Here is a 15073-nt window from a genome sequence, read left to right on the forward strand (position 1 = left end):
GCTGTCCTGGGCGGTGTAGGCTGGTCAGCAGCATCCCTGGCCTGTGTCGCCAGATGCCAGGAGCACCCCACACCCGAGCCAAGTCACGACAAAAACAAAAAAGTCTCCGGCCATTGCCAAATGTCCCCCAGGGGGCCATCCCTGGCGGGAGCCGCTGGACTAAAGCAACATCCAACTCTCAGCTTCCAGGATTTTGTGGAAGCGTCGTCACACAGAATTCTAACACGGGGTTTCTGAAAGAAAGAGTTGCCTGCGTGAAGTAAGGACTCCTATCTGCTTTGGAAGCAGAACCCTGGTTTCTGATGAACGGCAGTGCTCTTCTTAACTAGCCCGATGACCTCTTTGAGTCCTCGCTTCCTCATCATTAAACCAGGAGTAAATAACATCACCTCTGGGAGTTGCTGTGGAGAAGGCAGCGAGAGACTTGACTCAAAAGCATCTAGCCCAGCAAGTCAGCAAGCACCAAAGACATTTCATCCACACGAACCCTTCCCTGGCGGGCAGCCGGCCCAGTGTCTACAGTCGGAAACACACGGGGTCCGGAGTCACACCCCGGCCCCAAGTCCTGCCTCGGCCACTCGCTGGCCGGGCAGACAACGGCAGGTCATTTTTCTTCTCTCTAAACCAGAAATGATAACAAGCACCAGTAGGTGAGACCAGGCCAGGTGGTTCGGTACAGCGCTTGGTAAACCAAACCAGGAGACAAGTAGTGATGATTACTACTCTCGGATCTCTGAAACGTTTCTGTAAAGGACAGGACAAGCTCGTCGACACATCCAAGAACTCAGAAGGTAGTCATAGGAGGGTGGGGTGCAGGAGGAAAAAGAGAAAAATCACCACAGGAATCTCCACCTCCCCAACCTGTTACACCAGCAACTGCCCTCTGGTGACCCACAGACCAACTCTGGCCACAGACGTATTTTGTTTAGTCCCGCTCAGGGTCCTGGTGGTTGTTTTCAATTGGCATTAAATGCCACCTAATCTTCATGAAAATCCAGACTTGAGGCCTTTCTCAACAACTCCAAAGGTCGGGCCCGACAGCGGGCCCAGATTCTCACGCGGCCCTTTGGTAAGACAGGCACCGTCGGGTCCCCCACGGCCCTCACCTGGTCTAAGTCGCTCTTGTTTTCTTCTTCTTAGCCTGGCCCCCTGAGGCTTGGAGTTTGCGACCGTGACTTACCTAAAGGCTGCTACTACTACCTAGGAGAACATTCAGGCCTCCAGGGAGAGCTTCCATCTTGGCAGAAACCGACACCCAAAGAGACACTCCCTCCCAGAGCCTCGCCCACGTAGTCAAGTCTGCTATCAGGCCCCCAGATTGCTGTCCTCCTGGACTCATCGACCTCACAACCAAACGCTCAGGTTCCTCACCTTGATGCACCCCTTCCTCCACACCCTCCACGCCAACGACCATCCGCAGCTACTGGATTCTCTGCGCCACGGATTTCCAAAAAGCTCTTTCTTTCTGTTTAGCAGGACTAGAAAAGACCACACTTCCTGCCTCCTGCTGGGAAGAACACCCCGGTTATCTTGTGGGGGAGGGGGCTCAGCACTCTCCCATTCTAGGCCCCTGTGGCTTGGGTGGGGCTGACTCCATTTCCATGTCCAGGCAAAGGCCACTGACCCCATCAGATACCTTCAGAGTCAATCCTGGGGCTCTGGCCACAGTGAAAGGTATTCTTTGTCCCTCTGGGACTTGAACTGAAGATGTTGGAAGCCGGGGGGTGGAGGGGTGGGGTGGGGGGGCGATTCCTCCTTGTAGACACAGGTTACCTAAAGAGTGGAACCCCTGGATCTAGCCCTGGCTGCAACTATATTGCTTTTGGACTCTTTTCCTCACATAGGAGCCAATCAAATTCGCAGCTTGGCTTATAACAATTCCAGTTGGTTTGGTTTTGTGTGTTTTTTTCTTTTTTCGTCATTGAGACAGAGAGCGGGGAAGGGGCAGAGACAGAGAAGATCCCAAGCAGGCTCCGCACCATTGGCACAGAGCTTGATCCCAGGAACTGTGAGATCATGACCTGAGCTGAAATCAAGAGCCAGATACTCACCCAACTGAGCCACCCAGGCGCCCCTCGAGTTGGGTTTACTGACAATCCAAAGAGACCTACGGGGCACCTGGGTGGCTCACTGGGTCAAGTGTCAGACTTCGGCTCCGGTCACGATCTCTCGTTTCGTGGGTTTGAGGCCCGCGTCAGGCTCTGTGCTGACAGCTCGGAGCCTGGAGCCTGCTTCGGATTCTGTGTTTCCCTCTCTCTCTGCCTCTCCCCCGCTCATGTTCTGTCTACCCTTTCTCTCAAAAATAAATATTTACAAAGAAAAAATTTTCTTTAATAAAAAAAAAAAAGGGGACCTACTCAATATAACAGAATTTTGAAAGAAGTGTTGAAAGATAGAGGGGAAAGGCTCTCGTCAAATTTTCTCCTGTTTGTTTTGTTGTGTTGTGTTGTGTTACCTCTCTCCTTCCAGTAAGAGTAGAGTTTCACTTAGTGTGTCAGCCATCCCTGTATAAGGACTTACCTCATGGTGTATAATCATTTTTGCTTGCCTATCTCTTCCACAAGTCTGTGGAGCCCCTTCAGGGCAGAAGCCGGATTTGTATTCACTTGGATTCTTTTCTACTTTCCACAACGGCACATAATTTGGGCTCAAGAAGGGTCTCTTGAACGGATGAATCAAGCATCCTAATTCTCTTCTTTGGGATGCCCCACTCAAGAGACCACTGCATCATCCTTGCGCCTGTGATACACAAACCATCCTCCGAAACAGACTCATGCACCCATTGTCCACAAACTGCATCATGAGAACTCACTTCTTCTAGCCATTACGAATTCTCCCACATGTCCATCCCACAGAACCTCACTGTGGGGTGACTCACGAGGTCCTCATTGTCGGGAAGAGAATACTTCCTCGCAGGACACCACTCAGAACTCTATGCATCTGTAACAGACACAACGGGCGAGCCACTCACACACAGAATATCACTCCTGGCTGCGGCGGGGGGGCGGGGGGACGGGGGGAGGTAACTTCTCTGCTTTCTCGCTTTCCTCTTGACCCAAATACCCCCCAAATCCCAATCCTGATGCCTACGCCACTAACACACAATTACAATTCTAGGCTCTCTCTTGCCTCCCTTTTTCCTCCCTAGTCCTTCAAAACTCTTGACGTGGAAAAAATACAAACTTATCGAGGGACTCAACAGCAGTAAAGCCAAAGCTTCCCCAGGAAACTGTTTTGACTTTGGGAGCAGAAATTGCCACACCCCTAACACCTCTGTAACAGCTGCTGCTTCCACTGGCATCTAGCAAGAAAGATTTTCAAACAGAGTCAAAGGTCAGGGCCATTATGACAATGCTAGCACGAATCACTATTTACTCTATCCAGCTTTCATTTTCCCTTCTTGGGCTCACACCACCGGAGCGAGCTGGTAAGAACTAGATGTGTGCTAGATTGACAAATGTTTATGGAGAATCGACCATATGACAGGAGCCACAGCAGAGCTGGCCAAGGAAACAGAAAGACGGCAAGGACTCTCAAGGCGTTCAGTCTAATGGAGAATACTAACAACTAAACAGGAGTTGCATTATAGAAAAACAGGTGCTATGCGGACGTATGTAAGTGGCCAGGAGAGGGACTCCCAACACGTTGGAGCATCACAGAAGGTCTTTTAGAGGCAGTGACCTTTACCTGGACACCTAAAGAATGAGTAGGAGGCAGGTCTAGGGCAGGTGAGGTGAAAGGAGCTTTGGAGAATTCCAGGTAGAGGCTAACAGGGAAGAAGGCTCGGCGGCCTCTGGCAACCGAAAGGAGGCACATATGGCTGTAATTCGGCAGCGTGAAGGGAGAACCTGCTACACAGAGGAAGCCGGAGCCAAAGAGACCCTGAGTGGCTTGATAGCTTGAAAAGTCTCAGAACTTTGTGCAAAAGAGCAAACACCCCTTTCCTCATGAGATGTACAAACTGGCCAGAACGACAATGTGACACGTGTCTTGAGAGTCACTAAATACTGATTTCACAATGCATGTTACTGAGAATCCGGGGGGGTGGGGGGCAGAAAACTCCTAAGGAGTGATCTTGTAACTCATTCACAGATGCCTGCTTGAAGCTTTGGGCCCCACGACTATTCCGTCTGCCTTCCCCTTGGCACTCCCTATTCCTATCATTTTCCTACAAATGACAGGAAGGTAGGCACTGCTAGGCTGTAGGGATAGGGATCCACTCTGGAAACAGGATAAGTGCACACGGAGATAATAGGGTGGGGGTAGCAACGAAATTGAACAAAACTAAGCAAAAAGTTGGGGGGGAGGAACGAAAGTGTAAAAGGCAAATATAGAAAGCTCAAGGGGAAGTAAAAGTATTTTCAGACACACACAGAAAAGAAGTGTCCCCACGTGCTCCGGCTAAACCAAACGCCCCCTTTTACTCAACTGTTGAAAACAAAGAAGAAGAAAAAGCAATGAAAAAGTCACACTTTCATACCCCTTCTCGGAATAAGCAGTCAACGGGTACAGGACAGCTCACTGCCCTGAAAGACCTTGAAAGATTTACCCCAGAGAACACAGCACACGATAATCAACCTCCAGAGGCTCTCAAAACCACTACAAACTCCGGTCTCTTCTGTCATTTCATAATCGATCGTTTCCTGTCAAGCATTAAAGCGATACCAGACAAACCTGGAGAAGGATTTGCTCCCCAATCCAAAGTGAGAAAAGCTGTTTTGAAAGCCCCCCCTCTTTTTGTTTTTCCATTTGCCCAAGGCGTTCCCACAATTCTTTCCTCCCGGTTCCAAATGTCTACAGGTCAAGAACTTGAGCAGTCCGGTCCATTAGGGGCCACGGTTTGGAGACGGCACACCCTCCAAAGTCCCTCCAAGGGAGTCCTGAGTCTCCCTAAGCGGCTCTCTTGGGCTCTGATCGCCCCTTACTTATTGACTGCCATCAGGCACTTGGAGGTGGACGGCCGGTCGGCAGCGGCCAGGCGACCCGGAAAGGCTGAGAATGCCGCCCCCCAGAGCACCATGCCCGCCCGGCCTCAGGTACACCAGTTAGCCGAGTTTTCGCCCAAGGCAAAGCCCCGGGAGAGGGGGGCAGGCCCGGGGAAAGCATGGGTCCAGACCCCAGAGGACGATGCTCAGCGGGGCCGGGACAATGGGCGGTGGGGACCCGAGCGGGGGGGGGGGGGGGGGGGCGTCCCGGGAGGCCGGCCCGCCCCGCTGTTCCTGGGGGCTCGGGCGGCGGCCCCGAGATGGCCGCCTGGCCGCTGCGTGGCGCAGCCCTCGTCCCTGGCCCGCCGCGGACCCGGCGCGGAGCGGGCGGCCGGGCGGCCGGGGCCCCCGCGGGGCAGCGGGCCCGCCCCGGCCCGGGCCACGACCCCGACCCCCGGTCCCCGGCCCGCGCGCTCCCGGCGGGCCCGGCACGGCTGACTCACCTGCCCACGGTCTGGTTGGCGAGCTGCTTCATGCGGTTCAAGGGCAGCGGCAGCGGCGGCCCGCGGGGCTCGGGCCGAGGCGGCGGCGGCGGCGGCGGCTGCGCCGGCTGCGACTGCTACTGCGGCTGCTGTGGCGACTGAGCGGCGGCTGCGGCTGCTATTGTGGCTGCGGCGGCGGCGGCGGCGGCGGCGGTTGGGCCGACTGCGGCTGCTACTGCGTCGGCTGCGGCTGCTACTGCGGCTGCGGCGACTGAGCGGCGGCGGCGGCGGCGGCCAAGGCGGCTGTGGCGGCTGCTGCTCCCGGACCGGCGCCACGCCCTCGCCGCGTCACTTCCAGCGGCCCCGCCCGCCGGAGGCCGCGCGGGGCCAGACGAGCGCCAGGCTCGCCGCTTGGCCCCCGCCCCCCAACCCGGGCCGCTCCGAGGAGCGCGCGGAGCCCCGCGTCCCGACGCCTCCTAGGATCCCGACTCCCGGCCCCGGCTAGGCCGCGCACCGTTGGGAGGGGGCGGCGGTTCGGGATCTCGCGGTTCCTGAGTTTTAGCTCCGCACTGGGCTCTGTGCTGACGGCTCGGAGCCTGGAGCCTGCTTCGGATTCTGGGTCGCCCTCTCTCTCCGCCCCAACCCTGCTTGTGCTCTCTTTCAAAAATGAATAAACATAAAAAAAAATTTAGGGGCGCCTGGGTGGCTCCCTGGGTTGAGCGTCCAACTTGGGCTCAGGTCATGATCTCGCAGTTTGTGAGTTTGAGCCCTGCGTCGGGCTCTGTGCACACAGCTGGAAGCCTGGAGCCTGCTTCCCATCCTGTGTCTCCCTCTCTCTCTCTCTGCCCCTTCCCCGCCCATGCTCTGTCTCTGTCTCTCAAAAATAAATAAACGTTAATAAATTTTTTTTAATTAAAAAAAACAGTGGCTTCTTCTTTTTTTGCAATAATTTTTTGATGTTTATTTTTCTTGTTTGAGAGTGAAAATGGGGGAGGAGCAGAGAGAGAGAGAGGGAGAAAGAGGACCTGAAGGAGGTTCTGCGCTGACGCAGGCGGGGCTTGAACTCCAGAGCTGAGAGGTCACGAGCCACAAGATCACAAGGCACAAGATCACAACCCGAGCCAAAGTCAGATGCTTACACTGACCGAGCCCAAGGCACCCCAAAACAGTGCTCACTTCTTACCAGGGTAGACATTGGTGGGTTTGGAGGCTCCGGCCAAAGGAAGACATAGACGTACATTTGTCTATATGGGAGGAGAGTATTCTCCAACCGCTTTGTTTGGGTGGAGGCCCACTCCATGTGGTCTGATTTACAAGTAACAGCATAAATCGGCTGAAGTAAAATTAACAACAAGGAATATGTTGCCTCCAGAACCCCCAAAATACGGAAAGATTTGAGACTTGTATGTCCTCAACAAACGTGTCCAACAAATGTCCTCACGGTAGGATGTCATACCTGTGCTCTCGGAGAAAGATGGGTAAGTTAAGATCCTGCCTGCAAAGATGACATGTGATAGCAGAAGGGTTCGGGTGGCCTGTGCATAACAGGGTAAAACATGTCCCCTTCAAGCTCAAGGGAAAGGTGGCTGAGAGGACATTGAAATGGGCGCTGAACAGAACCTATTAGCCAAATCTATAAGAAAGAGCAAAATATGTACCGTCTTTAAATTTGTTGGGATCCCAGGTGTTTTAAGGGTAGCAGGGTTTATACGGCTACTTATGGGGCACCTGGCTGGCTCGGTCGGTCGAGCGTCCCACTTCGGCTCGGGTCACAATCTCGCGGTCCGTGAGTTCGAGCCCCGCGACAGACCCTGTGCTGACGGCTCAGAGCCTGGAGCCTGTTTCGGATTCTGTGTCTCCCTCTCTCTGACCCTCCCCTGTTCATGTTCAGTCTCTCTCTTTCTCAAAAATCAATAAACGTAAAAAAAAAAAAAAAAAAAAAAAAAAAAAGGAAATTAAAAAAAAATGAAATAAAATCTGAAAACGTCTGAATTCCAAAACTCATCTGGCCCCTAGGGTTTTGGAAAAAGGACCGTGGGCCTGCTGTACTTTTCACATCCATGTTTAAGAAAATAGACACACACGGCAGGTAGGAGCGTAATAATATTTGTACGTGGATTTATACTTGGATTGATTACGAGGGCATCTGCCTACATTGGAGACACAGAAACAGAATGATAAAGGCCAGACATCGCCAGTCCGACAAGACTGCGTGGTGTGCATACTGACTCTGGGACCCTATACCATAAACCCATGTCCAATCTCAGGGGCAGGGGCCTGCCGTGGACACACTGGGAACCACGACCACAGACATCATTTCCTCTTAGAATAACATGCTGCCTTCACGTGTAAAACCAATGCCATAAGGCCACACATGACCACATCTGTTTAGGGTTCATTTTGGTTCAGTGAACCATGGGCTTTCTTCACGCACCTATAAACAACCCTGTTTGATTTCACAGGAGGTAAAGTGGATGACCAGGCCACGGAAGCTCGGATTCAGAAGTCGTGGGGAGAAAACATTCCTTTCCTCCTCTGCTCTATGCAGAGGCTGGACGGGATCCACTCAGACCGGAGCGAACCAAGCACAGCCACCTCCCCTGGAAAAGGCGGAGGAAGTCGGGGTGTGGAATAGGTGAGGGGTGGAGAATGTTACCGCTGATAGAGAGAGGACACGGTGTGCGGTTTGCGACGCCGAATACAGAAAGGGCCGTCTCGCGGAAGAGAGACGCAGGCATCGTGGCACCAGAGGACTCCCCTGGGACTCACGGGCAGAGATGCCTTTGACTCACGTTGCCCCTAACGCAATGGGCTACCTCGCGAGGCAGAGACTCACTCCGCTGCTCCTGGAGAAGGTCGTTGAGAGATCCATGAGCAGGGAGGGGTCCGCAAGGAATGTACCACAGCAGGACAAGCCAGGTAGGGACCCGGGCACACTGGACGGTCGATGCCCCACCCGGACGGGACAGCACCTACGCAGCTGCAGCTACGACGACGTGTACCTGCGCGAGGGCGCGATGCCAGGCTTCGCTAGGTCTTGCAAGATTGGAGAAGCAGCAGGAAGTCCAGGTTTCCACGTGAAAACTCCCAAGTGTTCAATATGGGCCGGGCCAATGATTGTCAGAAATGCTTCCACACGTAAGAAACCGACCAAATGGAACGCACCTTCACCCTGCAGGCAAACATCACGGATCTTTGGTTTTCACGATTCACGTATCCAGAATCTCAAAGGACTCAACCAGGCTTTCCCAACCTCACCACTCTTGACATTTGGGACCAGATAGTTCTGTGCGGCGAGGCTGTCCTGGGCGGTGTAGGCTGGTCAGCAGCATCCCTGGCCTGTGTCGCCAGATGCCAGGAGCACCCCACACCCGAGCCAAGTCACGACAAAAACAAAAAAGTCTCCGGCCATTGCCAAATGTCCCCCAGGGGGCCATCCCTGGCGGGAGCCGCTGGACTAAAGCAACATCCAACTCTCAGCTTCCAGGATTTTGTGGAAGCGTCGTCACACAGAATTCTAACACGGGGTTTCTGAAAGAAAGAGTTGCCTGCGTGAAGTAAGGACTCCTATCTGCTTTGGAAGCAGAACCCTGGTTTCTGATGAACGGCAGTGCTCTTCTTAACTAGCCCGATGACCTCTTTGAGTCCTCGCTTCCTCATCATTAAACCAGGAGTAAATAACATCACCTCTGGGAGTTGCTGTGGAGAAGGCAGCGAGAGACTTGACTCAAAAGCATCTAGCCCAGCAAGTCAGCAAGCACCAAAGACATTTCATCCACACGAACCCTTCCCTGGCGGGCAGCCGGCCCAGTGTCTACAGTCGGAAACACACGGGGTCCGGAGTCACACCCCGGCCCCAAGTCCTGCCTCGGCCACTCGCTGGCCGGGCAGACAACGGCAGGTCATTTTTCTTCTCTCTAAACCAGAAATGATAACAAGCACCAGTAGGTGAGACCAGGCCAGGTGGTTCGGTACAGCGCTTGGTAAACCAAACCAGGAGACAAGTAGTGATGATTACTACTCTCGGATCTCTGAAACGTTTCTGTAAAGGACAGGACAAGCTCGTCGACACATCCAAGAACTCAGAAGGTAGTCATAGGAGGGTGGGGTGCAGGAGGAAAAAGAGAAAAATCACCACAGGAATCTCCACCTCCCCAACCTGTTACACCAGCAACTGCCCTCTGGTGACCCACAGACCAACTCTGGCCACAGACGTATTTTGTTTAGTCCCGCTCAGGGTCCTGGTGGTTGTTTTCAATTGGCATTAAATGCCACCTAATCTTCATGAAAATCCAGACTTGAGGCCTTTCTCAACAACTCCAAAGGTCGGGCCCGACAGCGGGCCCAGATTCTCACGCGGCCCTTTGGTAAGACAGGCACCGTCGGGTCCCCCACGGCCCTCACCTGGTCTAAGTCGCTCTTGTTTTCTTCTTCTTAGCCTGGCCCCCTGAGGCTTGGAGTTTGCGACCGTGACTTACCTAAAGGCTGCTACTACTACCTAGGAGAACATTCAGGCCTCCAGGGAGAGCTTCCATCTTGGCAGAAACCGACACCCAAAGAGACACTCCCTCCCAGAGCCTCGCCCACGTAGTCAAGTCTGCTATCAGGCCCCCAGATTGCTGTCCTCCTGGACTCATCGACCTCACAACCAAACGCTCAGGTTCCTCACCTTGATGCACCCCTTCCTCCACACCCTCCACGCCAACGACCATCCGCAGCTACTGGATTCTCTGCGCCACGGATTTCCAAAAAGCTCTTTCTTTCTGTTTAGCAGGACTAGAAAAGACCACACTTCCTGCCTCCTGCTGGGAAGAACACCCCGGTTATCTTGTGGGGGAGGGGGCTCAGCACTCTCCCATTCTAGGCCCCTGTGGCTTGGGTGGGGCTGACTCCATTTCCATGTCCAGGCAAAGGCCACTGACCCCATCAGATACCTTCAGAGTCAATCCTGGGGCTCTGGCCACAGTGAAAGGTATTCTTTGTCCCTCTGGGACTTGAACTGAAGATGTTGGAAGCCGGGGGGTGGAGGGGTGGGGTGGGGGGGCGATTCCTCCTTGTAGACACAGGTTACCTAAAGAGTGGAACCCCTGGATCTAGCCCTGGCTGCAACTATATTGCTTTTGGACTCTTTTCCTCACATAGGAGCCAATCAAATTCGCAGCTTGGCTTATAACAATTCCAGTTGGTTTGGTTTTGTGTGTTTTTTTCTTTTTTCGTCATTGAGACAGAGAGCGGGGAAGGGGCAGAGACAGAGAAGATCCCAAGCAGGCTCCGCACCATTGGCACAGAGCTTGATCCCAGGAACTGTGAGATCATGACCTGAGCTGAAATCAAGAGCCAGATACTCACCCAACTGAGCCACCCAGGCGCCCCTCGAGTTGGGTTTACTGACAATCCAAAGAGACCTACGGGGCACCTGGGTGGCTCACTGGGTCAAGTGTCAGACTTCGGCTCCGGTCACGATCTCTCGTTTCGTGGGTTTGAGGCCCGCGTCAGGCTCTGTGCTGACAGCTCGGAGCCTGGAGCCTGCTTCGGATTCTGTGTTTCCCTCTCTCTCTGCCTCTCCCCCGCTCATGTTCTGTCTACCCTTTCTCTCAAAAATAAATATTTACAAAGAAAAAATTTTCTTTAATAAAAAAAAAAAAAGGGGACCTACTCAATATAACAGAATTTTGAAAGAAGTGTTGAAAGATAGAGGGGAAAGGCTCTCGTCAAATTTTCTCCTGTTTGTTTTGTTGTGTTGTGTTGTGTTACCTCTCTCCTTCCAGTAAGAGTAGAGTTTCACTTAGTGTGTCAGCCATCCCTGTATAAGGACTTACCTCATGGTGTATAATCATTTTTGCTTGCCTATCTCTTCCACAAGTCTGTGGAGCCCCTTCAGGGCAGAAGCCGGATTTGTATTCACTTGGATTCTTTTCTACTTTCCACAACGGCACATAATTTGGGCTCAAGAAGGGTCTCTTGAACGGATGAATCAAGCATCCTAATTCTCTTCTTTGGGATGCCCCACTCAAGAGACCACTGCATCATCCTTGCGCCTGTGATACACAAACCATCCTCCGAAACAGACTCATGCACCCATTGTCCACAAACTGCATCATGAGAACTCACTTCTTCTAGCCATTACGAATTCTCCCACATGTCCATCCCACAGAACCTCACTGTGGGGTGACTCACGAGGTCCTCATTGTCGGGAAGAGAATACTTCCTCGCAGGACACCACTCAGAACTCTATGCATCTGTAACAGACACAACGGGCGAGCCACTCACACACAGAATATCACTCCTGGCTGCGGCGGGGGGGCGGGGGGACGGGGGGAGGTAACTTCTCTGCTTTCTCGCTTTCCTCTTGACCCAAATACCCCCCAAATCCCAATCCTGATGCCTACGCCACTAACACACAATTACAATTCTAGGCTCTCTCTTGCCTCCCTTTTTCCTCCCTAGTCCTTCAAAACTCTTGACGTGGAAAAAATACAAACTTATCGAGGGACTCAACAGCAGTAAAGCCAAAGCTTCCCCAGGAAACTGTTTTGACTTTGGGAGCAGAAATTGCCACACCCCTAACACCTCTGTAACAGCTGCTGCTTCCACTGGCATCTAGCAAGAAAGATTTTCAAACAGAGTCAAAGGTCAGGGCCATTATGACAATGCTAGCACGAATCACTATTTACTCTATCCAGCTTTCATTTTCCCTTCTTGGGCTCACACCACCGGAGCGAGCTGGTAAGAACTAGATGTGTGCTAGATTGACAAATGTTTATGGAGAATCGACCATATGACAGGAGCCACAGCAGAGCTGGCCAAGGAAACAGAAAGACGGCAAGGACTCTCAAGGCGTTCAGTCTAATGGAGAATACTAACAACTAAACAGGAGTTGCATTATAGAAAAACAGGTGCTATGCGGACGTATGTAAGTGGCCAGGAGAGGGACTCCCAACACGTTGGAGCATCACAGAAGGTCTTTTAGAGGCAGTGACCTTTACCTGGACACCTAAAGAATGAGTAGGAGGCAGGTCTAGGGCAGGTGAGGTGAAAGGAGCTTTGGAGAATTCCAGGTAGAGGCTAACAGGGAAGAAGGCTCGGCGGCCTCTGGCAACCGAAAGGAGGCACATATGGCTGTAATTCGGCAGCGTGAAGGGAGAACCTGCTACACAGAGGAAGCCGGAGCCAAAGAGACCCTGAGTGGCTTGATAGCTTGAAAAGTCTCAGAACTTTGTGCAAAAGAGCAAACACCCCTTTCCTCATGAGATGTACAAACTGGCCAGAACGACAATGTGACACGTGTCTTGAGAGTCACTAAATACTGATTTCACAATGCATGTTACTGAGAATCCGGGGGGGTGGGGGGCAGAAAACTCCTAAGGAGTGATCTTGTAACTCATTCACAGATGCCTGCTTGAAGCTTTGGGCCCCACGACTATTCCGTCTGCCTTCCCCTTGGCACTCCCTATTCCTATCATTTTCCTACAAATGACAGGAAGGTAGGCACTGCTAGGCTGTAGGGATAGGGATCCACTCTGGAAACAGGATAAGTGCACACGGAGATAATAGGGTGGGGGTAGCAACGAAATTGAACAAAACTAAGCAAAAAGTTGGGGGGGAGGAACGAAAGTGTAAAAGGCAAATATAGAAAGCTCAAGGGGAAGTAAAAGTATTTTCAGACACACACAGAAAAGAAGTGTCCCCACGTGCTCCGGCTAAACCAAACGCCCCCTTTTACTCAACTGTTGAAAACAAAGAAGAAGAAAAAGCAATGAAAAAGTCACACTTTCATACCCCTTCTCGGAATAAGCAGTCAACGGGTACAGGACAGCTCACTGCCCTGAAAGACCTTGAAAGATTTACCCCAGAGAACACAGCACACGATAATCAACCTCCAGAGGCTCTCAAAACCACTACAAACTCCGGTCTCTTCTGTCATTTCATAATCGATCGTTTCCTGTCAAGCATTAAAGCGATACCAGACAAACCTGGAGAAGGATTTGCTCCCCAATCCAAAGTGAGAAAAGCTGTTTTGAAAGCCCCCCCTCTTTTTGTTTTTCCATTTGCCCAAGGCGTTCCCACAATTCTTTCCTCCCGGTTCCAAATGTCTACAGGTCAAGAACTTGAGCAGTCCGGTCCATTAGGGGCCACGGTTTGGAGACGGCACACCCTCCAAAGTCCCTCCAAGGGAGTCCTGAGTCTCCCTAAGCGGCTCTCTTGGGCTCTGATCGCCCCTTACTTATTGACTGCCATCAGGCACTTGGAGGTGGACGGCCGGTCGGCAGCGGCCAGGCGACCCGGAAAGGCTGAGAATGCCGCCCCCCAGAGCACCATGCCCGCCCGGCCTCAGGTACACCAGTTAGCCGAGTTTTCGCCCAAGGCAAAGCCCCGGGAGAGGGGGGCAGGCCCGGGGAAAGCATGGGTCCAGACCCCAGAGGACGATGCTCAGCGGGGCCGGGACAATGGGCGGTGGGGACCCGAGCGGGGGGGGGGGGGGGGGGGGCGTCCCGGGAGGCCGGCCCGCCCCGCTGTTCCTGGGGGCTCGGGCGGCGGCCCCGAGATGGCCGCCTGGCCGCTGCGTGGCGCAGCCCTCGTCCCTGGCCCGCCGCGGACCCGGCGCGGAGCGGGCGGCCGGGCGGCCGGGGCCCCCGCGGGGCAGCGGGCCCGCCCCGGCCCGGGCCACGACCCCGACCCCCGGTCCCCGGCCCGCGCGCTCCCGGCGGGCCCGGCACGGCTGACTCACCTGCCCACGGTCTGGTTGGCGAGCTGCTTCATGCGGTTCAAGGGCAGCGGCAGCGGCGGCCCGCGGGGCTCGGGCCGAGGCGGCGGCGGCGGCGGCGGCTGCGCCGGCTGCGACTGCTACTGCGGCTGCTGTGGCGACTGAGCGGCGGCTGCGGCTGCTATTGTGGCTGCGGCGGCGGCGGCGGCGGCGGCGGTTGGGCCGACTGCGGCTGCTACTGCGTCGGCTGCGGCTGCTACTGCGGCTGCGGCGACTGAGCGGCGGCGGCGGCGGCGGCCAAGGCGGCTGTGGCGGCTGCTGCTCCCGGACCGGCGCCACGCCCTCGCCGCGTCACTTCCAGCGGCCCCGCCCGCCGGAGGCCGCGCGGGGCCAGACGAGCGCCAGGCTCGCCGCTTGGCCCCCGCCCCCCAACCCGGGCCGCTCCGAGGAGCGCGCGGAGCCCCGCGTCCCGACGCCTCCTAGGATCCCGACTCCCGGCCCCGGCTAGGCCGCGCACCGTTGGGAGGGGGCGGCGGTTCGGGATCTCGCGGTTCCTGAGTTTTAGCTCCGCACTGGGCTCTGTGCTGACGGCTCGGAGCCTGGAGCCTGCTTCGGATTCTGGGTCGCCCTCTCTCTCCGCCCCAACCCTGCTTGTGCTCTCTTTCAAAAATGAATAAACATAAAAAAAAATTTAGGGGCGCCTGGGTGGCTCCCTGGGTTGAGCGTCCAACTTGGGCTCAGGTCATGATCTCGCAGTTTGTGAGTTTGAGCCCTGCGTCGGGCTCTGTGCACACAGCTGGAAGCCTGGAGCCTGCTTCCCATCCTGTGTCTCCCTCTCTCTCTCTCTGCCCCTTCCCCGCCCATGCTCTGTCTCTGTCTCTCAAAAATAAATAAACGTTAATAAATTTTTTTTAATTAAAAAAAACAGTGGCTTCTTCTTTTTTTGCAATAATTTTTTGATG

General features: G+C 54.3%; 2 long non-coding RNA genes across 2 annotated transcripts; both read right to left on the bottom strand.

Moving 5' to 3' along the window:
• Window positions 1–2427: 2427 nt before the first annotated feature.
• Window positions 2428–5545, bottom strand: LOC122234664. Its single transcript, XR_006212550.1, has 2 exons — window positions 5429–5545; window positions 2428–2940 (listed from the first exon to the last, which is right to left on the bottom strand). It is a non-coding gene; the product is annotated as an uncharacterized LOC122234664 (long non-coding RNA).
• A 5588-nt stretch (window positions 5546–11133) lies between these two features.
• LOC122234665 lies at window positions 11134–14252 on the bottom strand. The gene is made up of 2 exons (XR_006212551.1): window positions 14136–14252; window positions 11134–11646 (listed from the first exon to the last, which is right to left on the bottom strand). It is a non-coding gene; the product is annotated as an uncharacterized LOC122234665 (long non-coding RNA).
• Window positions 14253–15073: the final 821 nt, after the last annotated feature.

Source organism: Panthera tigris, chromosome E3 (assembly GCF_018350195.1).
Source record: "Panthera tigris isolate Pti1 chromosome E3, P.tigris_Pti1_mat1.1, whole genome shotgun sequence".
Classification (NCBI taxonomy): domain Eukaryota; kingdom Metazoa; phylum Chordata; class Mammalia; order Carnivora; family Felidae; genus Panthera; species Panthera tigris.